This window comes from Peromyscus maniculatus, chromosome 14 (genome assembly GCF_049852395.1).
Source record: "Peromyscus maniculatus bairdii isolate BWxNUB_F1_BW_parent chromosome 14, HU_Pman_BW_mat_3.1, whole genome shotgun sequence".
NCBI classification, from domain to species: domain Eukaryota; kingdom Metazoa; phylum Chordata; class Mammalia; order Rodentia; family Cricetidae; genus Peromyscus; species Peromyscus maniculatus.
Window position 1 is genome coordinate 39,417,736 of NC_134865.1, and position 22,085 is coordinate 39,439,820.

At 38.9% G+C, this 22,085-nt stretch overlaps 1 protein-coding gene and 1 long non-coding RNA gene across 11 annotated transcripts in view; one reads left to right on the forward strand and one right to left on the reverse strand.

Moving 5' to 3' along the window:
• The window catches only part of Slc26a3 (solute carrier family 26 member 3), a 62,288-nt gene that overhangs the window by 36,411 nt on the left and 3,792 nt on the right, over positions 1 to 22,085 (reverse strand). For 2 of the 10 annotated variants that reach the window (XM_076550816.1, XM_076550814.1), the window contains exon 1: positions 5,706 to 6,845. The exons of 7 other annotated variants lie outside the window; for them this stretch is intronic. The gene's annotated coding sequence lies outside the window, so the exon portion shown is untranslated. Of the gene's footprint in view, positions 1 to 5,705; positions 6,850 to 22,085 lie in introns of those variants that run through there. One more of the 10 variants, XM_076550820.1, reaches the window with a different exon arrangement.
• Positions 10,509 to 22,085, forward strand: part of LOC143268514 (uncharacterized) — a 29,888-nt gene continuing 18,311 nt past the window's right edge. The window contains exon 1 of the long non-coding RNA XR_013044572.1: positions 10,509 to 11,137. This is a non-coding gene — a long non-coding RNA (uncharacterized LOC143268514). The remainder of the gene's footprint in view (positions 11,138 to 22,085) is intronic.

A 22,085-nucleotide genomic window follows, 5' to 3' on the forward strand; every position in this document is an offset into this window, starting at 1 on the left:
AACTTTTACAACAATGGAAAGACTCCAGTATGGTTTTGACCTTTGAGACGCTGATCAGCAGAAGTGATGATGACAACAGCTTCCTTGAGTTCCTGGTGAGATTAAACCACTCACTGCACTTGTGTGTGTGTGTGTGTGTGTGTGTGTGTGTGTGTGTGTGTGTGTGTGTGTGAGGTTTCATTGGTTTGCAGAGATTTGCACAACCATGTTAAAAAAAATCTCCACAAGTGTTATCTCCCTGACATTTCACCTACCAGTTGAGATGGGAGTTCAGGGGTGTTGTTTCTTGGCTGGGTGACCCCACAAAACTTAGTAGCCGCAAAAGACATGTGTACAAGCTAACTCCTGGTACAAGGAAGGACCTTGTTAGGAAGGCTCTGTCAACTCCAGGCCACAGTCCTGGGTTTGCAGTCTGATTTCTGGTCCCACCACTGCTCTTCTGGAGAGCAGTGGTCCCTCTGTTTTTAAAGTCAATCAATATTTTCATCACTCTTCTTGTTTAACCTCTTAGCCTTTGACCTTGCTGCTCTCTCTTCACAATCTCCTCTTTAAAAGGTTAACATGTTTTTCTACCCGACTTCATTTTCCACCTTACATTTCATTGCCAACTACTTGCCTACCCTGTTCCTTCTTCAGCATCCCCAAGGTTCCGTCCTGGATTCTGCTCTCTTTCTCTCCATTTTTTTCATAAATAAAAATTCCGTGTTCCCAGTGGCCCTCAGATTCCTAAGTCCAGCCAGACTTGCTCAGGATCTCTTCAGGACCATCCTGATGGCATGTAGACCTGACATACCCAAGTCTGAGCCTTTGATTTTCTCTTTCAAATCTCCTCCAACTCTGTTTTCTGTTTCAGAAAGAACACCCCCTTCTGTCGGAAATCCTGTGACCATTTCCTTTTGCAGACAGTCTGTCCACCTCTAGCCACATCACCCGCTCCACCATCTCTCTGTCATACAAAACCACCATTCTACCTCATCACCGCCTAGGCCGCCAACATCTTTTGCAAGAGCCCCTTGCTGCTTTCCTGTCTCCATCTCAGCTCGCCACTTTCCCTGCCCACTAGTAGAATGAACTTTACATGCTAACCTCTTCAGGGAGCTAAGGATCATATACTTAAAGACCTCCAAAGTCTTGCACAGTACCCTCTTGTCTAGGTCCCCAACTCAGCTCACACTTGCCCAGTGTCTCCTCCACACCTGCTGCAGTGGCCTCTGCTGATCCCCTGAGTTTGCAGATTCCTTTCTGATATCACCCCTCTGCTTTAAATGCTCTCCTTCCTTTTCTGTCTGTCTTATTATCTGGTTTCCCCTTCTTCAGAGAGAACCTGTTTGCCTTCTTGATTTCAACAAACCCTTCATGGCTTTCTCTCCTTATATCTTTAAAAATAAAACATTATGTTTAAATATCCACATTTATATACTTGTGTGATGTTTGACTCCTTCATCAGAATGACAGCTTCAAGCATGGAGGGGTTCTTTCTGGGTACCACTGCATCTCCAGCCCCTGTGACAAATCACTTGCAGAATAACTGACAGTTACTGAATGAGTTATATTTGATACATTCAGTTCTAAAGGAATAGGAAGGTTGCTGAAGTTTGTTGTAAGCTAATCTAACTCATTTAAATTATGGCGCATACATGTGCTTGCTAAGTAATTAAACTAGCAAAAGTATCACTTATCTTTATCTTTTTATTTTATTTTTTGAGATAGCATCTTGCTGTGTGGCTCTGACTTGCCTGGACCTGGCTATGTAGACCAGGCTAGCTTTAACTTCACAGAGATCTACCTGCCTCTGTCTCCCAAGTGCTGGGATTAAAAGTTTTTGCCTCTAGGCTCAGCTAGCTCATGATTTTATTAATAATAACTAACATTAATTGAGTTCCCACTATGGGTGCTAAACAGTGTAATTGTATTTTATTAGGTTTGTCTTATTTAATTCTTACAAGAATTATCCACAACACAGTATTTTAATTCATATTTCAGTTACAAATGAGTATATTGAGATTTGATATGAGTAGTGGAGCCAGGTGATTTAGCTCTATCACTTCTTTAACAACTATATAAAATTGCTTTTGATTACTTTACCAAATGTAGGCCTCATTTGTTCAGAGCACTGTGCCTTGATCAAATTGCATGTTTAGGTTTAGGTGCTGAAAGAACTGGAAAATGTTGTACTTAAAAATAGAGTCTTAGAACTATTGATCAGAACTAAAATGTTTTGTTTAGAACAAATAAGAGAGTTTGTGGCTGGTGAATGCAAGCTGAGCAAAGATAAATGAATGGCATTTCTATTTACTCATGATAATCAACTAGAGAATTTAATAGAAAGATCCATTGAGACAAAAGCTACAAAGATTAAATCTACAAAGAAAATTACAGACTGTCTTTAAGGATAGACAAATTTAAGGAAAAATATAAAGCTGTATATTTTCATATATGTGAAGGCTCAATATCATAATGAGAGTTATTTAAATTAAATGTAATAATAATAATTTTTGAAAAACCTACAAACTGGATAAACTTGACCCAAAACTTGTATGGTAATACAAAAGGCTAAGAAAAGCCAAGACAAACTTGAATTAGAAAAAAATTGAGAGAGTTAATTTGCATGATACACATTTTTTCATTGTTAATTGATAAAGGGGACTTAGCCTACTGTGGGTGCTGTTGTCACTGGGCAGGTGGTCCTGGGCTGTACAGGGAAAGCAGCTGAACTTGAGCCCAGAGGAACCAGTAAGCAGTTCTATTTCAGTTCTGGCCTCCAGGTTTCTGCCCTAACTTCCTTGAGCAATAGGTTGAAAATCTGCTCCTCCCAAATCAAAAGTAAAATAAAGTACATTTAAAAAATAATTTTAAAAAATCATAGTAATTATAATAGTGCTGTATTTGTGATGTGGGAGACAATTAAACCAATGGGAGCAGACCAGAAATCTCAGGATCACACACTGAAACTATTTATGATAGGGGTTACATGATGGTAAACAAAGGTTACTATCAGCTGGTACCCACATGGAAAATTCCATTTCAAATTTCCTCGGATTCAGGAATTAGAAGCAGGAGGATGGTGGGTTCGAAGACTATCTGAGCTATATAGCATGACCCTATGTTAAAATTCTTTTTCTTTTTAGATCTCAATTTTGCATCATACTTACAAAATTAAGTTAACTAAAAACTCAAATACAAAAATTAGGAAAATTAACCTTTAAATGGGGAAAATAATATGCCATTGTAATTTTTTTCTTTTTCTTTTTTAAAGATTTATTTTATTTATTTATTTATTTATTTATTTATTTATTTATTTATTTATTTATTTATTATGTGTACAGTGTTTAGCCTGCATGTATGCCTGTAGGACAGAAGAGGGCACCAGATCTCATTATGGATGGTTGTGAGCCTCCATGTGGTTGCTGGGAATTGAACTCAGGATCTCTGGAAGAACAGCCAGTGCCCTTAACTGCTGAGCCGTCTCTCTAGCCAGCCATTATAATTTTAAGCAACTTATAAAAAAAATGCCTCTCTCTCTCGGTTTTTTGAAACAGGATTTCTCTCTGTAGCCCTAGTTGTCCTGGAAACTCACTCTATAGACCAGGATGGCCTCGATTTACAAGATCCACCTGCCTTTGTCTCCCAAGTGCTCAGAGTAAAAGTGTGAGCCACTACTCCCCAGCTAAAATATGCATAATTTAAAGGAAAAGACAGTTAAATCCAACATCATTAAGATTAAATCATGAAAGACAATATAGTAAAAGTGAAGAGAGGTTCCACACTGGAGAAGCAATTGGCTCCACTTCAATCTTAAAAAAAAAAGTTCTTATTTCTCTTACTATTCTTTTACTGTTCTTGTTAATATTATATAATATTATATGTGGAGAAGACATATTTGCCTGCATATGTCTATGTACCACATGCCCAGTGAGCCCAGAAGAGGGCGGCATGTCTCTTGGGACTGGAGTTTCAGATGGCTGTGAACTACCATGGGGACTCTAGGAATCAAACCAGGTCCTCTGCAAGAGTAACATGTGCTCTTTACCACTGAGTCATCTCTGTAGCCCCTCCCATTGAACCCTAAAAAGGATTACTACCAACAGAGAAGAAGGACTCTTAAAAATCAGTAAGACAGAAGGCAGAACTCTCAGAAAATGTGAAGTACCAGTTAACATATAAGAACAATCTCAATTACACTGAAGATCAAGGAAATGTAAATTAAAACCACAATGAAAAAATTTGACATCTAGCAGCAATAGCAACAGGCCTTTCTCTGTGTTTGAGTAGGGCATGAAAAAAAGAAAAGCACAATTTCTAATAAAAAAAATTAGCTATAGGGCCTTTAAAGAGATCCTTGCAAATCATTGAAGCATTCTTAAACTTAATCTTTGTTTTGTGGTAAGTTTGCTTTTGCTTGTCAGACACCACTAGCAAAATGCTTGTCTAGGGTGTATCCTGGTAGAACACTCGCTGAGAGGCCCTGCTTTCAAGTCCTCAAGACCAAATAAACAAAACAAACAAAACCAAAACCCAAACCCAAATGGTTGACGATATCATCAGCAATATGGAGTTGTAACGGCTCTCATACTACTGAATGAGAGCATATATAGCCAGTTTCCCAGAATAACTTCAAACTATCTTAGCAAGTTGAAGCTACACATCTCTAATACTTATACAAACTTCATGTTATAAAATGAGTATGTCTTGAAGCTCTAATATAAAGCATCATGGCTAGTGTTAACAATAACAAACTTAAAATTTGCCGAGACTAGTAGATCTTAAGTGTTATCACACACACATACACACACACACACACACACACACACACACACACACACAGGCACACACATACAGAGAGACAGAGACAGAGACAGAAAAACAGACAGAGACAGACAGAGACAGAGAGCCAGGAACGGAGACAGAAGAACAGGAAAGCTGGATATAGAGTTGTATGCCTGTAATATCAGTACTTAGGAGGCTTAGGCAGGAGGCCAGTCTAAAATAAATATTAAGAAACTTTTAGAGAGACAGAAACAAGGTGGGAATTAAAAAGAAAAATGCTTATGATTCATAGATATGCACACATATACATATATATGCAATGAGACTATAAAAAGAAACAGGATTGTGATTGTCTTTGGGGAGATGAATAGGACTAGGAAGTAGGCTTTAATTTTTTCTTTTTCCTGCTGCATATTTTTTTTTAAAAAAATGAAGTGTGCATTAATTTTCTAGGACTGGCAGTACAAAGCACCATGAAACACACGTGTAAAATTAACAAAAAAGGGTATTTTCCCTCACTTCTGAGAGCCAGAGATTCAAAATCAAGGTGTTAGCAGGACATGTTGCAGTGAGACACTGGCCAGGACATTTCCCTGCGTGCTCCCACCTTCCAGTGATGTCTTCCACCTCTTGCACCCTTGTCTGGCAGCATCGCTCCAGTCTCTGCCTATCTCCACTGTGCATCTCCATTTTTTCCCCTTATAAGAAAAATATTAGTCACTTTGGATCAAGAGCACATTCTACTCTGATAGGAGTTTTTCTTGATTACATCTGCAATGTCCCCATTTCCAAATCAGGTCTACTTCAAGTACTGTGAGATTTTCAGCATTGTTTTCAGAGATGCATATCAGTCCATAACAAGATGTAATTTACAAGCAGTGAAATATGCCAATTTTAAATGTACATTTTAGTGGGTTTTAACAAATGATTATACTCACATGTATTAGTTTTTTATTGATCCTATGGCAAATTGCTGTGCACATGATCTGAAATAACACAGATTTATAATCTTATACTTCTAGAGGTCAGAAGTCTTCCATGAGTCCTACTAGACTAAAATCGGTGTTCCCCAAGAGTGTGTTCCTTGCTGACCACTCTGGAGGAGACTCTGTTACCTTATCTTTTCTCATCAAAAGGCTGCCTGTATTCCTTGGCTCATGATTCACATTTTCAAAGCTGGCAGCATCCTATCTCTCTGCTCTTTCTTCTGATGTCAATCTCCATTACCTATGGTTGTAAGAGTCTTCACCCTTAATTACATTTAAAAAGCTCTTTCTGCCACATAAAGTGACATATTCACAGGTTTGGCATATTGGGACACAGTTAACTTTGGAAGTCATTATTCTGCCTAGCACCTCAGGGAACATCCACCCAATCAAAGTGGAGAATATTTCCATCCCACCAGGAAATGAGATCATCTCCTTTCTCAGCCAATCCCAGTCAACTCTCAGAGGCAATCTCCATTCTGATTTCATCATAAGTTTGATGAGTTTGACTCATTCTAGATCTTCATATAAATGGGAGAGACAGAGTGTTCTCTTGTTTGTGTCTCACAGCTTAATATTTTTTGCAGTTCACTTATATTGTTGCCCACTGCTTTTTATTGTTGTGTAGTATTCCATTGTATAAATGTAATAAAATTTGCTCATAACTCTCTTGTTGATGAGTTTGTGGACTGTTTCTAACTTGAGACTGTTATGACATTTTTATACAGTGCTTTGTGAATAAATGTTTAATTTCTCTGTAGTGCTATGAGAATTATTAGGCTATGAGACAGAAACATGTAACTGTATAAAACCGTGGAGCAGTTTTAGGAAAGTAGTTTTATTTATTATGGTTCTCATCATCATTGCTGGGGAATCTCTTTTGTTTCTTATCTTGCCAACAGCTGTTATATCAATTTTCAGGTTTGGCTGCTATAATGAGTGTTTACTTATTTAAAAACAAAGCAAAAAATTTGAAACCACCTTAAACTAATAACAGTTCACCCTTACTGGTGATTTTCCCAAATATCTTAGGAAATAAAGTCTTTTTTTTCTTCTGCCAAAGTTTATCATTGGAATAGTCCTCTTGGTCACTTGTCATTCTATTTCTTTAAGATGGTCAGTGTTCTTGTGTGTGTGTGTGTGTGTGTGTGTGTATGGTATGTATATATGTATGCATGTGTGTGGTGGAGGTACTTGCTCATGTCAAAGCTATAAACTGACATCAAGACATCTTCCTCAATCATTCCTCCACCTTACTGTTTAAAAACGTTTCTCAACGAACCCAGAACTCACTATTTTGTCTGTGTTGGCTTGCCAGTGAGCCCTGGGGTCTGCCTGTCTTCATCCACCTTCCTTTTCCCCACCAACCAGTAGTGCTGGCCTTACCGATGTGTGCCTCAGTGCCCGGCTTTAAATGACTGTTGGCCAGTCTCAGGTCCTCCTGCCTGTGCAGTAGGCACTTTGTCCACTCCATCATCTCCCTAATCCATACCTTTATTTTTGTATCCCAAGTGCCTAACACAATACTGGGCATGTAGCCAGTGTTTAAATGGATATCTTTCTTTCAATAGAAAAACCACACTTTCAAGGTTGTGCTGAAACCTCAATTCTATACCATTTACAAATTTGGATTGAGATAAAATCCATTTTTATTCTGTTCTTTACTAATAGTGGAAAAGATTTGCTGAATTTAAGAAGACAACTAATGTATTCTCACAAACCACAGGGCTGTTCAGAAGTGACATCGCAGGACGCAGAGCACTGCTGAGAGGCAAGTATTCCTATTTAGTAACAGGCATCGTTCTACTCTCTCATCCTAAAAGGAATGGCCTCCCACCTACATGACTCTTCCTAGAAGCAAGAACTTCTGGGTAAAATTTCTAGAACTTGAGCTTCAGCCCTGAAGCCCAGAACCCTCTTTTGTGGGAGTCCCTGGATAAGCCTATCTACCACCCCTCATCAAAGAAGCCCCTCTTTATAGCAAATGGAGACTATCACAGAAAACTACAAGATACAATGCAAGGATCAGCAGATCACAGTGAGTCCAGCCCCAACAGATACGCTTACATCACAGCTCCTGCACCCATGGCTCAGGGAACATTGTGGAAAAGGGGGTGGGTAGATTGTAAGAGTCAGAGCAACAGGAAGTCTGCCTCTCCTAGAAATGGCTGCATAAACAAGACTGAATAATGGCAATATTAATGGCCATGCTAATGTCAAAGGAGGAAAATGACATGGGGTCTCATCCCCTAAACAAAGAACTACAGGCAACTAATGTCTGTTGGGAGGAAAATTAGCCTCCCCCAGGGTTAAGCCTTCCTCATTGGTTGTCCAATGCAGAGTGATCAGCCTTGCAAGCTACATACACACAAACAGAAAAAAAGGAACTCAGCAAATTGTATTTATGTTTGTGCATACATATACATATATATGTACATAGCAATAATAAAGAAAAAGAGGCTATCAACTTGAGAGTGGGGATGTGGGGCATGGGAGGGGTTGGGAGAAGGTACCTGGGAAAGGCTGCAGGGAGAAAGGAAGGAGGGAAAATTATGTAATTCTATTTCAATTGAAAATATATTTTAAAAGATGTCCAGAATTTAAATTCAGTTTAAATATAACTAAGTACCTGAGGGATTGGTGGTCAGAATCCAGGGGTTCTATTGCAGCTTGACAAAAATACATGTGAGGGGCTGGAGAGATGGCTCAGCAGTTAAGAGCACTGGCTGCTCTTCCAAGAGACTTGGGTTCATCATTCCTAGCACTCACATGACAGCTTACAACTATCTGTAACTCCAGTTCTAAGAGATCTGATGCCCTTTTCTGGCTTCCATAGGCACAATGTGGTGCACACACATATATGCAGGTGAAACACCGATAAACATAAAAAGTAAAAGAATAATTTGAAAAATTGTTTTAAAAAGTGCATGTGAGTTGGTAAGCATGAGTATTTCAAAGGGGACATTCCATAGTTTGTAGCAGATTCTCAATGATAAAGAAATGTGAAAAGTTATATAGCAAGGTTTATGGGTTTAATATTGTTACACAGTTATGAGAATTTTTGTAAAAAAAAAATAGTAGTGCCTTTTAAAATAACTGACTTGATGGATTCCCCATTCTCCATGAGTCAACTAAATTTCAGTGGTTTAGAGAATAGGTCAAAACATTTATTGACTTAATACAAGTATATTTCCAAGTGTCATTGTGAAATTGGCAGAAATTGAACTGGGAAACAAATCTCTTGGTCTTAGAAATGAACAATAAGAGTTCAACTCCTTCACATTTGAAATCATACAAAGTTTTCTTTTGAGTCCCAAGCTGCCCTCTCTGTGCCCATACAAATTTATCTTTTCTTATTTATCTGTAATGCTTGGAAATTAGACAGTTTTTCTTATAGTCTTCCTAAGGACTGGCCCCCAAAGAAGTCAAATCTGTCAAAGAAAACAATTCCCCAACTTAATATAGATGTTTCTTAACCCCTATTAGTATCAAGAGACAACAGATGGTAACTCATATTTCTGAATGTCAAGGTAGCCAGTACGCAATCAGAAACAAACTTTGTAGTGTTTCATTTTTCAAAATTGATACAAGAATGTAAGAGGAAAACAAAAATCAATCTTGTAGAACATGCTTATAAGGAATGTCTTTCAATTGGAAGAGTATGATTGGGGCAGCATAGTCATTCTCAGATATTTGTGTTGGGAAAGGGTGGCTAAGCAAGGACTGACATGATGCTGAAGCATTGCAGGAAGTACTCATTGTACAGACTTGACAAGTCACCTGGGACTCATGACTCTCATTTCATGCTTGTCATATTTTCTTTATTGCTTCTTATTTCCATTCATTTTATTATGTGTAGGAGTATAGGACTTCTTATAGCAATATTGGAATGAAGGATTACATTTTATAAGTTTAAACACATTATAACCTTCTGCCCTCATCTTATCAGACCTCCCTCCCATTGCTAGAGTCTTCATTTTAAAGATAGGCAACCTGTAAAAGAATGGGTGTGCAGAGTGGGTGTGGGATGGCTGGATTTGTCATTTTGAAACTACCATACACTTTATTGCAGATATTATTTAACATTTTGGAAGTGGGCCAGCTTCATCTTTGGAAAAAATTAACGAGTTGGCAGGGTTTTACACTAGTCCTCTGTGGTGGGATTTTCAACTGAATGACCAATGTTTCTAACATAGACATTGTCTATATGAGTCCCAACTTCCAAAGCCAAATTAATCCTTTTCATTTCTCTGCCAAATTCAGTGACTCTTTATGGCTATTTTCCTAAATCTTGGTACTATTTACTGATTCCTCTTTTTTCTTCTTAGTTTTAAATTTTCTTTGATTTTCCTGTCCCCTATCACTCTCTCTCCAGCTGGTTGACGTCTTAGTTTTCTCTCTTCTAATTCCACACTCATTTGTTTACAGAATTTCAGTCTTATGATCATGATTCTAAACGCAGGATTGAAGTCTTCCCCAGGAATTCAAATAAATTTGGCCTTCTACAAGAATGCTAAGGTGACAAGGCTGCACAGTGGTGGCGCACGCCTTTAATCCCAGCACCTGGAAGGCAGAAGCAGGAGGATCTCTGTGAGTTTGAGGCCAACCTGGATTACAGAGTGTATTCAAGGACAGGCTCCAAAGCTACACAGAGAAACCCTGTCTCAAAAAGAACAAAACAAAATAAAATAAAACAAAATAAAAGAATGCTACGTGACCCTGCAGCAACCGAAAACAGTGGCATAATATCATTTGTGTGCCAGTCTGGTAAGAAGATAAGGTTTTCTTCTGACCATACATGTGTTCATTTCTTAGTATATACTACGTACTTTGGAAATATTTATCAGAATTTTTTAAACATTTATTAAACATTGAAAAATAGAATTTGACTTGGCAATTATATTTCTAAGAAATTGCCTTGCAATATGTGTTATAAATAAGTTCATAAATTGAATCTAAGGGTTTGTATAATAGCAGTGTTTGGCAGTTGTAAGCAGTGATTGTGGAATAACAGTAGCCTTCTCTAAACCATCTTGACTTATAGCAACAATAGTTACTAGTATAGAACTAGTTAAACACACAAAGTGCATCCAAACAATGCCACACACTACATATTTGTCTCTTGGTTCCCTGATTTCTCCCACACCGTTCTCCTGATGCTGTGGCATGTGAGGCTGTAATCAGCTGTAATTCCCTTTTGTTTCTGGCCTTCTGTCAATCCTCTCCCTCTTCTTCAGTGTCTGCTGGTTTGACTCTCCCTCTCACCACAGCGTTCTAGTCTGGACCCACTGCCGTGGACTTGCAGTAACAGATAGAAGAAGCACCTACCACCCTTTGTTTCCTCACGCGGAAGATGAAAACAACAATCCCTACAAGGAGCAGAGGTACCGACTTTTCAAATTAGATTAAGTAGGAAATTTTAGTTTCCAGTACATAGAATATGTTCAATAAATGCTATTTTCTGCTTTCTCTGTGGAGCTTCATGCTCTAATCCATATTGCATGCTGATGCCAAGGTAATTTTCTGAAAATATTTTTTTCAGCTTTGAACCCCTTGGTCAATTCACTTTTGTGTTATTAACATACTTTGGAATAAGACTGGTCAAATAGCATCATGACAGCTGGAGGATAAGTCTGGAAGGAAGACTTTCAACTGCTCTCACCCCAGAGCTTAGCTGGCACAGCTCGGTAAGCCCTTCACCCTACCTGTTAAATGCTCTGGAAATGACTTGTGTCTTCATCAGAGCAGACACCGTGGGTGAACAGAGGAGCACACTTACCCATCTGTGCTCAAGCTCTCACACTTATTATTTCTGTCACGTCAGTTTTGTTTTCTTTTCTACTTTTGATTTAATGGCCCAAGTCAACCATTTGTCTCCTGTCCTTTTCATGTTCATTTCTGAGAGGGAATTTTTTATGCAAAAATCTCATTTACTCATTGTAAAGATAAATGTAATGGAAATGTACAGAGGATTAAAAGGAAAGTCAATTTTCATAATGCCAATTTTGCTCTTTTAACAAAGTTAATGAAGAGTCTGTCAACATAAACTTTGGTTGTAGCAATACACTTAGATGAAGAAAGCTACAATCACCTTTTGTGTATCTTAAAAGCAGCAATCTTTTACTTTTTAATAGTTTTGGTGGATGTGAAGCAAAAATTACACCATCTGGACATACTCAAAGCCCTGTAGCCACTTCCTATTGCTGAGCAGAGGAGCCAGAAGCAAAGAGCTCCTGAGCAAAGCAGACAAGCTTCCGGAGACTATCAGAGTCAATCAGAGCTTGGAACAAGAGGTGCTGCCCAGGAGGCAGGCCTGTAGGCCCCTGGGCTCTCCCCTCACTGCCAATGGATCACCTTCCTGTGCTCTCAATTCATGTCTGGGGCCGAACTGTGGACTTTCCTCATCTCCACAACCTGACCTCAGGGTTGTTTTTTTTTTTCTCCCATACATAGATCATTTCCCAGGGACTATTCTACCTCCTAAGCCTCTGATAGTCACTCTCAGGGTGAGCCTCAGTGCTCATCCTAACACCATCCTCCGTAAGTTGTTTTACCAAAGTACAGTGCTCATACTTCATTATCAGACTTCCTTGACATTTGACTTACGTGTGCTAATGTATTGTTATCTGATAAATGGGCAATGTGCACTGATTAAGTGTAGTAATGTGGTCATTTTTTAAAGTATGGAATATAACATTTGGTTTGTTAGGTGTATAACCTTGCTATTTTAGTATTATTCCTATGAGAAAATCAGATCTGATGTGTAATCTTTCGACTTATCATACTCTTTGTATAATACAACTCATCTAAGTTTAAGAGCTGCTTGCTAGGGAATTACTATTTATAATTGCTAGATGTTTTGTTGAATTCACTATGAAGTAACTAAATAGGCAAATCATATCAACTCTAATGTATTCTTTATGATGAAGTTAAAACTTTCAAAACATAAATTCGAACACATAAATTAAGAGGAGGAATGAAAAATAGCTCCTTTTGTTGAAGAGAGCTTTCTTAACAAAACTTAATACTGATCAATAGCTAACTTTTTCTTTTCTTTCAGTGATGAGCTCTCACTCACACTAGGCAAGCACTCCACCATTGGACCCGCCTGCCAGCCCAGTAGTTGGCATTTATGTCCTTGATTCAGGAGTATATTGCTCTTTTTTTTTTTAAATAGGAAATGAGATTCCCATTGGACTTTCTCTTTTCTCTTTTAAAGTATTTTACCGTAGAATCTTTCTGATCCAGGCTACTCCAGCATAGAAAGTTAGTCAACATTTAGAAGAAAGACTATTATGAACTTTATATTCCCTTTCAAATAGCTTAGAAATTTATTTTCTAAATTTATGACTAACCCCAAATTTTTTCTTATACCTCTTTGCCTATTTATAGAAATCAGAAAAGCCCTGCAAACAAATTCAGTTCCATCAATTGTTTTTTCACTTTCTGAAACAACATTGTCACAGAGAAAGGCTCAAATATGTAGTCTTCCCCCAGAGCATGGTGAATAGCATTAAGTGGACTTGGGGATGAATATTTCTTAATCCTTTCCTGTTGGCTAATATTCCTTTTTCTTTCTTTCTTTGTTGTGGATTTGAAAGAACTATTCTTTTTTTTTAGTTCTTAGAGATTTTTTTCTTTGTATCTATAAAGAGAACAATCTGACAGCAGGGAACGAGCATGAGATCTAGTCATGTCCTTTGGAAGTCTCATGATTATTCATTGTAAGATTTTTGGTTTGTAATACAGAAGTCAGCACAAGTTAAACAAATCTCTCTCTCTCTCTTTTCTTTCTTTCTTTCTTTCTTTCTTTCTTTCTTTCTTTCTTTCTTTCTTTCTTCTTTCTTTCTTCTTTCTTTCTTTCTTTCTTTCTTTCTTTCTTTCTTTCTTTCTTTCTTTCTTTCTTTCTTTCTTCCTTCCTTCCTTCCTTCCTTCCTTCCTTCCTTCCTTCCTCTCTCTCTCTCTCTCTCTCTCTCTCTCTCTCTCTCTCTCTCTCTCTCTTTTCCTTCCTTCCTTCCTTGCTTGCTTTTCTTTTACATGTGTGTGTTGCTCATGTGGATATGCATGTATGTATGTGTGTGGGTGTCTTCTTTGACCACTCCTGACTCTCTGAAATTTTCCAATTCTGGCTAATCTAGCTATTCAGCTTGCCATGGGAAACCCCCTGTCTACTGAGTGCAGTCAGGTGGCTCGTCACCCCTGGGCTTTATTCATTGAGCCATCTCCCTGGCTTCTCTTACACTCAGCTTCTGTTATCCCTTTTCTGACCTGAAGTGATTTTCTAGAATGTTCCTTCACTTCAGTGTTTCCAAATCCGACAATTCTTTATTTTGTTTTATTTATTGTGGGAGTCCAGCTCTGACCTGCTCCCACCTTTTGAAGGGTTCTTAGGTGGAGAAGAGAGGCATGAGGAATATCAGATAGAATAAGAGACCCAGATGACTAGCAGAAAGACAGAAACACAGGATAGCTTCAGGAGGGCCTGGGTCAATATCCACCTGTAGTGATATTTTATTTGTGCTCTAACAAATAAAGCTTGCTTGAGGATCGAAGAACAAAGTCAGCCACTATATTAAATATAGAGATCAGGCAGTGGTAGCACAAGCCTTTAATCTTAGCGTTCAGGAGGCAGAGAGTCATCGGATATCTTTGAGTTCAAGGCCACACTGGGAAAAGAGCGAGGTGTGGTGGCACTCGCCTTTAATCCCAGCAGTAGTTAACCATAGAGGTCTGGATGTCTGTTCAGACAAACAGGAAGTGATAGACCTGGCTGGAAAGAGGAAAGTGATGAAGCTGTACGGAGAGAGGAAGTAAGATGGTTGGGCACAGAAAGGTACATAAGGCGTGAGTATACAGAAAGTAACCCTCTTGGGCTGAGGATTCTCTAGTGGTAGTAGCTTGTGGCTGGCTTGTTCTATTCCTCTGATCTTTCAGCTTTCACACCAATATCTGGCTTCAGGATTTTTAGTAATAAGACCATTTAAGATTTGTGTTACAACCACCAGCCTCTTCATTTATTCAAAAGGGTTTTTTAATAATATGCCAAGGGGCAAGGCAAAAGACCCTCTGCAATTGCAAGATCAAAGCATACCATACAGTCAAGTGTAGACCCTTCCAAATACCTGGTAACCACACCTGTGGTCAAATCATCCCATTATGCAGCCCTGCTGGGTAAAGCAAGCTCAGATTCACTGACCCTGAGTAATTTCTCAACAGGAAGCCTCTGTGGGCTCCCACAATTTATTTATGGCTATAAGAAGAAAATACCATTTTAAGGTTCAAATACATTAGGTAAATGATTACATTTAGTTACAATCTTATTTTTATAAAGAAAAATTAGTAATACACAATTTCCTTCAATAAACACCATGCCTGGAGAGGTGGCTCATGAGTGCTTGCCACCAAGTTTAGGTTTGATTCTTGGGAAGTTGTCTTCTGACCTGCATGTTACCATCCTGGATCTCATGGTTGCCCATCATAAATAAATGTAATAATTTTTTAATTAAAAAAGTTCATGCCTTACAGGGCACTGAAAAAATGGCTTTTTCCTTCTGATGAGACATCAGGAGGTAGTGGGAAGATATTGTAGGTCATAGGTATGCAGATAAACACTGTCAAGTTAAGAACATGTAATAAAGGAGCCAGCATCCCTGAACTTGGTATGAAGACTCTGTGCCATCCCAGTACAGAATCCTTGGTTCTGTATTGAATCATAGTGACAGTCTATTTATAATCTTACAGGATGTCCAAATAAAGGAGTTAGACTCATTAATTCACGATCCTCAAGGTATCTCAAAAAAACATGCTTGAATTCTCAGCAAGAGCCTAAATCAGATTAAACTAGTGAGCATTTTTCCCCAAGATGCTGAGTAGTTCTAGTGTCCAGTTACGTGCCTTGTTGTCCTTTCTTTGCATGTTAATTTATAAGACTCCATGTTTCCTCCTTGTGGACTGGGGAATCCTGCATGGTTACTAGGCAGGTAACTCTGGCTACAAATGACTGAGACTCTAAGTCATGTAGAGTGGCTCAGGTTTCAGAGAAGGCTTGATCACAGAAGCTTGTTTGGAGTCAAGTCTCTGAGAATGTCTTGGCTTTGCTGTCATTTTAGTTTCAGTTATCAGTTTGGATTTGCCTTATAAGTGCTGAGATAGGGACTAATAATTGATTAGCTTGAGTCACAGTTGACCAGTAAAAAATTGCCTTTTCAGGGTCTCAAAATGTTGAGTATGACCACATGTCCAAATGGCATACTAAAGGGAGGGAGAAGGACCTTCCTCCTACTAGTTTTCTCCTTTTTATTAGATAGAATTGTGATATGATAATGAGTAACCTTGAGCCACACATACGGTGAAAACTTTAAAAACAAAATAATCTAAATCCTAAAGACTAAGGCAGAACCTAAGAAAACACTCTGGGCCCTGACTCTATAGAACTTCCATGACAGCCTTGAATGATTTATGCTAAGAAAAAAAAAAGAAGCTTTTTTGCATTTTATGTAAACTACTGTTATTTTTATTTTCTGTAGATCAGTAAATTAGGATCTCTGGAGTCCTGAAGATTCTTTTAAGTGAGTCTTGGAGGCCCAGGTGTGTGTGTATATGTGTTTATGTGAGTGTACTTGCAGGTGTGTGTATACGTGTGTGTGTGTGTGTGTGTGTGTGTGTGTGCGTGCGTGTGCGTGTGTGTGTGTGTGTGTGTGCGTGCGTGTGCGTGCGTGTGTGTGTGTGCGTGCGTGTGCGTGTGCGTGTGTGTGTGTGTGTGTGTGTGTGTGTGTGTAGGTCAAAGGCCAATGTCAATTGTCTTCCTCCAGTATCATCATTTCTAATGAGCAACTTGGGGCCTGACTATATATAACCTTCTGCTACCTTCACCCCCAGCTGGGCTCGTAAATGCATGCCACCATGCTGAGCTTTTACATGGGTTCTGGGGATCTGAACTCATGTTTCCATGCCTGAGCGTCAGGCACTGTACCAATAATGCTATGGTAATTTGAATATTGACCCCAGAAGATAGCCGTATTCTACTTCCTGGAACTAGTAAATATGTCTCTTTATATGGGAAAAGGGACCTTGCAAATGTGCATAAGTTGAGATGGGCAGAGTGGCTTATGTGAGTTGTTCCCATAAAACCACAGTGTCCTTATAAAAGATAGACAGTGGAGTAAGGGGAGAAGTTAGGACGGTACTATATCACAGGCTCTGAGGTGGAGGAGGGGCTACAGCCCAGCATGGGCAGCCTCCAGAAGTTGAAAGAGGCAGGAGCTGGGTTTGTCCTAGAACCTCCAGAAGGACGCCTTGATTCTAGACCAAAAGGACTGCTTTTGGACTTCTGACCTCCAGTAGTGTAAGATAATAAATTTATATGGTTTTAAGACACGGAGCTTGTGCATCTTTGCTTATAGCCACAATAGAGACCAGTAAAAACAAGTAACCGTTTGTCCTTTAAACTCAAATTTTCTTCCCAGGTGTACAGTGAAGTTTTCCAAAGAGTATATGACATGTTGTAACAATAGACTAACTGCATCAAATATGAGCCTCCAGTTGTCCTCCATTCAAAGCAGGTATTAAAGGGACTTAGAAAAATATGAAATAACACCATTCTCATCACCTTTTTTAGTTTTATTTATTTTCATGTGAATTGGTGTTTTGCTTGCATGTATGTCTGGGTGAGGGTGTCAGATTCCCTGGAACTGGAGTTATAGACAGTTGTGAGCTAGCTGCCTTATGGGTTCTGGGAAGTGAATCTGGGTCCTCTGGAAGAGCAGCCAGTGCCCTCAACCCCTGAACCACGTCTCGAGCCCCATTTTCATCACTTTTTAAAGCTTGGTTTTTAAAATTTAAAACTAGGTTGCTTATGTTACCCTATAAGAGGTTTATTACTTTTCCTTCAGATAAAGTGACAGTGTAAAAGATCTCATTATTAACTTAGGAGACAGTAAACACTGTAACTCTAAGGCACAGAAATAAGAATCTTTGTGATCATCAATCATTTTTGAGGAAATTAAAATTGTCCTCAGACAAAAAAATTTGAGAATGGCTGTTTCAGCTTAAATGACATAGTAGAAAAACTGGTAGCAACAATTTTGGATCACAATTTTATTTACCACATTATCCAAAAGAGGCTTTTACCAAAAAGATCAAGTAGAAGTGCCAGCTCTCACTGCGATTGGACCCATTTAAGGTCTGTGTCCAATCTGTGCCAGCCACTCTAAACAGGCTAAAAAGTTAGTCATTGGACCCATAACCCTCAATACTCTTAGACCTGAGTTTCCTGGAATCCACTGTGGAGCAGAAGAGAACCAACTCAAGAAAGTTGTCCTATGGCGTGTGCATGTCTGCACTCTCACACGCATTGTGCATGCACATACACAAAAAAATAAGCAGAAAGCAGAATGCTGGTTTGGGCTCAGACAATTTACTCCCACCGTGCTCAGATTTTGACTGAGCACTCTCACCAAAATAAAGTTTTTCTCTCTAACTTTTATAGTGTACTTTATAACCCCCCATAGCATTTGTTAATGGGGGGGATATCTTTTAGTTTAATTAAATAACCTAATTCAAGTCTATATTTAAATTGCCTCTTTAGTCATAAACATTCTGCCTCTTTGGAGACGTTCAGATTTGTTATTGTTGGCACGTTCCTTTCAGCTGGTACTGTGTTTTAAAAAATCGGGGGTGGGGGTGGGGAGCATCATGTAAGTACTTGTAGTGGAGAATGTCCCCAAGAGCTACATTCTGGGCTAGTAACTGCCAAGAATGTCAAGCCAGTTCACGGTCCTCTGCTGCCATCTGCTCTCCTCTCTCAGCTCGCTTAGCTGGGTCTTTTCTTCTAACCTTCAACTTTATCTGGCTTTAGTGGGGCACGAGAACACCTTGCACGTGAGTGATTTTGGCAAATTCCCAAGCTAGTCTCTCCTCTCTTCCTCAGTGCCCTCTGCACCATGCAGGACTGAAGTCCATTAGGGGAACTAAAGAGTACTTTTTCTCCTGCCCCATGGTGTTCCTTTCTGACTACACTTCAACATGGCTGCCTCCATGTTCATACTGTAGGTTCTCAGAATCTTCAACAGAAGCAGAATTTAAAGTTCCTCAATCAGCTTTCCAATCACCTTCTCCACTCTTCCCCCTTTCTCATGGGCTTTGGCAGGGAGGGAAGGTTAGCGGTGTATCTTGCCCTGCGTAGCGAACTCGCCCTTCCCACAGTGGGCTTTTCCGTGTCCGACAGTGCCTCTGTGAAAGTTCTCAAGCAAACCATCCTGAAATAGTTCTTGAGCACTAAGGGAAAAACCCTATCTCTGTTGACAAACTCGGATTTCAAGCCTATTTTTTTTACTAATGAATTGAAAACCTACTTTTAGATTTTGAAGCTGAATGTTAGCTCTTCTCACCTATTTCCATCAAAATAACCTTAAACTCTTGTTTCCTCCCTGCTTCATCCAAGTCCTCAGCAAACCCCAGATAACTTTGGAGAGAAAGTTGAAGGCTGTATGCCTACAACATGGAAACACATACATGCAAAAAAAAAAAGTCCACTCATGATTTTAATAAGGTTACTTATAGCATGAACAAACCTAGACCTGAGTCCTAGCAGTTGGAGTTTCCAGCAGATTAACTTTTCTAAGCTTTAGTGCCTTCATCTATAACCCAGAGTATCTATCTTACAGACCTGTTGTAAGGGCATAGAAGTTAATTATATAAACAGAGCACAGTTCTCAGTCAATGGTGGGTGATCCAAAATACTAATTATTATTTTACTAGCATATATATTAATCACCTGTCTGCCAGTCTCACTTATGTCTCACATGACATAACACTTGTGATTTGAATTCACATGCTAATTCCACACATTATGTTCTTGGAAATTAGATATTTGTCCGTGTTGGGGAATGAATTGAATCCAGTTGGGTTCTGTGAGCAAAATCACACAATGATTTTCTGAATCTCTTCATCAGCATTTTGCTTCCTAACAAATTTCTTCCAACTTTCACAGGCTGTGTAGAATAAGATGCTGAAATTGGCCAAGGTCTCCTTTATCAGGTAGAGCTGATCATTCTTCTCTTTGAAGAAGACAGATTGAAAAGGAGAAATGTAGAGAGGGGAAAGTGGGATGAGGAAAGAAAGGGTGGGGAAGAGGGAGGAACTAAGGGATCATTCATTATGAGCCCAGCTTGGTTGGGAAATATGAGGATGACTATAACTCTTATGAAGAAATGTCCTTCTACACGTAACACAAAGGCAGTTTCATTGTTGTGGGTCTTCAATGGAAATTCCGATTTTCACATGGTTTAGCTGATAGCTTTCTTAAACTTTCCCCAAACTGGTCTGTAGCCAGTTTTATGATTCTGTAACTAACATAGGCATGTGCTTTGGTTACCCAAATGTATATTCATAAGGCAGTGACTTATAGTAAGTCACCTATAGTAAGTCTCATATGCTTTTTTTTTTCTGTAGAGGGATAGATACATAAGTAGATTGGATACCGTGAGCCATACAGTCTCTCTTGTAGCTCCTGGCCCTGCTATTGGAGTCATAGAAGTCATAGAAGGCTGCAGAATTCATGTACATGCATGAGCAGGCTTGGGATCCAGGGAAGTTGTTTATCAGCACTAACATTAGAATTCACTGCCCCCAAATTCCAGAGACCTCAGACTCCTTTGATCATGATTTTAGACAAAGCCAAAATCATGAAAGAAACATCCCCAAAGAAGAGTGGTTATTCTCTAGGGAAAGAACTCAGAAATATTCATTTAAGAGTCTTTGGGTCACAAACAGCAAACACTTTTTTGTTGTCACTTTGCCTCAATGATCATTAAAGAAGTCTAAATATCACAATAACCTGAGTAATATTTATCTACATATAAAGTTATATTGGTTAACTTTTGTTGAATGCATGATAGTTAGAAACTATTCAAACCCTCTTTGGTTCCTTGGGAAGGGTATGTATTATGCTTTTTTTAAAATAAAATTTTAATTTCAGGTTTATAGAGAAATCGCAATTTTTTACAGAGACTTCCTGTATAACTCTCCTGTTGATAACATCTTAAATGAATCCATTTATTTCAAATAACAAACAATAGAGATGCATTATTGTTAGCCAGAGTTCATATTCTCTTCAGATTTTCTAGTTTTGTTGAATGTCCTTTTTCTGTCCTAGGGTCCCATCCTGGAGGCCACATTACATGCAGAAGTCACATTATTGTGGGATCTTCTTGGTTGTTATCATTTCTGAGATTATCTTTTTCATGGCTGCGTTAATGTCTCCAGAGAAACAAGAAACAAAACCAAAAGAAGAATCTATTCATCTATCTATCTATCTATCTATCTATCTATCTATCTATCTATCTATCTATCTATCTATCTATCTACCTACCTACCTACCTACCTACCTACCTATGATCTTTCTGTCTATTTTACAGAAGCTACTGATGTGATTTGGGAATACTCCAGGCTGGGATAGTGATAGTGAATAAGTAGTTGCTGCTGCAGACCTTGTGTTTGACTCATTCTGTGAAGGAAGGCTAATGTAGTGATGCTGTAACACTGAGGCAGAATTTTCTTTTCTCTGGAAAACCTCAGCTTGTGCTTTAACCTTTGAACGGATTGCATGAGGCCCCACCCACACATGGGAGGGTGGTTTCCTTTAGGAAACCTATCACAGGTGTTAATTACATCTACAAGGCACCTTTATAGCAACATGGATGTTAGTGTTTAGCTAAACAGCTGGGCATTGTAGCCTAATCAAGTTGTCTCCATGACCTTTGAACTGTTGAACATCCTTCAGTTGGTACTTTGTTGATGTTTCTCTCAAGTTCAACCTGGGGTCATGTACTTTGGGAGGTGAACTATGTGTTTTTGTCAAGGCAATGAAACATTGGGCTGGGAATAAGTTCTATGAGATAATTGAAATATTGTCTTAGCCAAACCCCTGAAATAGCCAGAAGTTGTTTGCTGTCGCCTATAATCAATCTCATGATTAATTTCTAACTTTAAAAAAGTTAATATTAGCATTAAGAGCTGTGCAAGTCCAATGAAGAGTTCACATTTACTCTTTGTCCAGTTTCCCTTCTGGATAACATTGTTAGTGACCAAAGGACTGGAGCCCAATCAAGTTACATTGTCAAGCTCAGATTTTACCTGTTTTTCTACTGTTGTCCTTTCACTGTCCCAGGATCCTTTCAGGATGAGACATGCTTATTTCTTCTTAGTCTTCTTAGTCTCATTCAAACGCTGACAGTTTCTTCCACCCTGCCTTTTACAACCCTGTGACTTTTGAAGAGTTCTGCTTGGTTATTTTTGTCTTACTTTTTTTTGAGGCTTAGACTGAGATAGTAC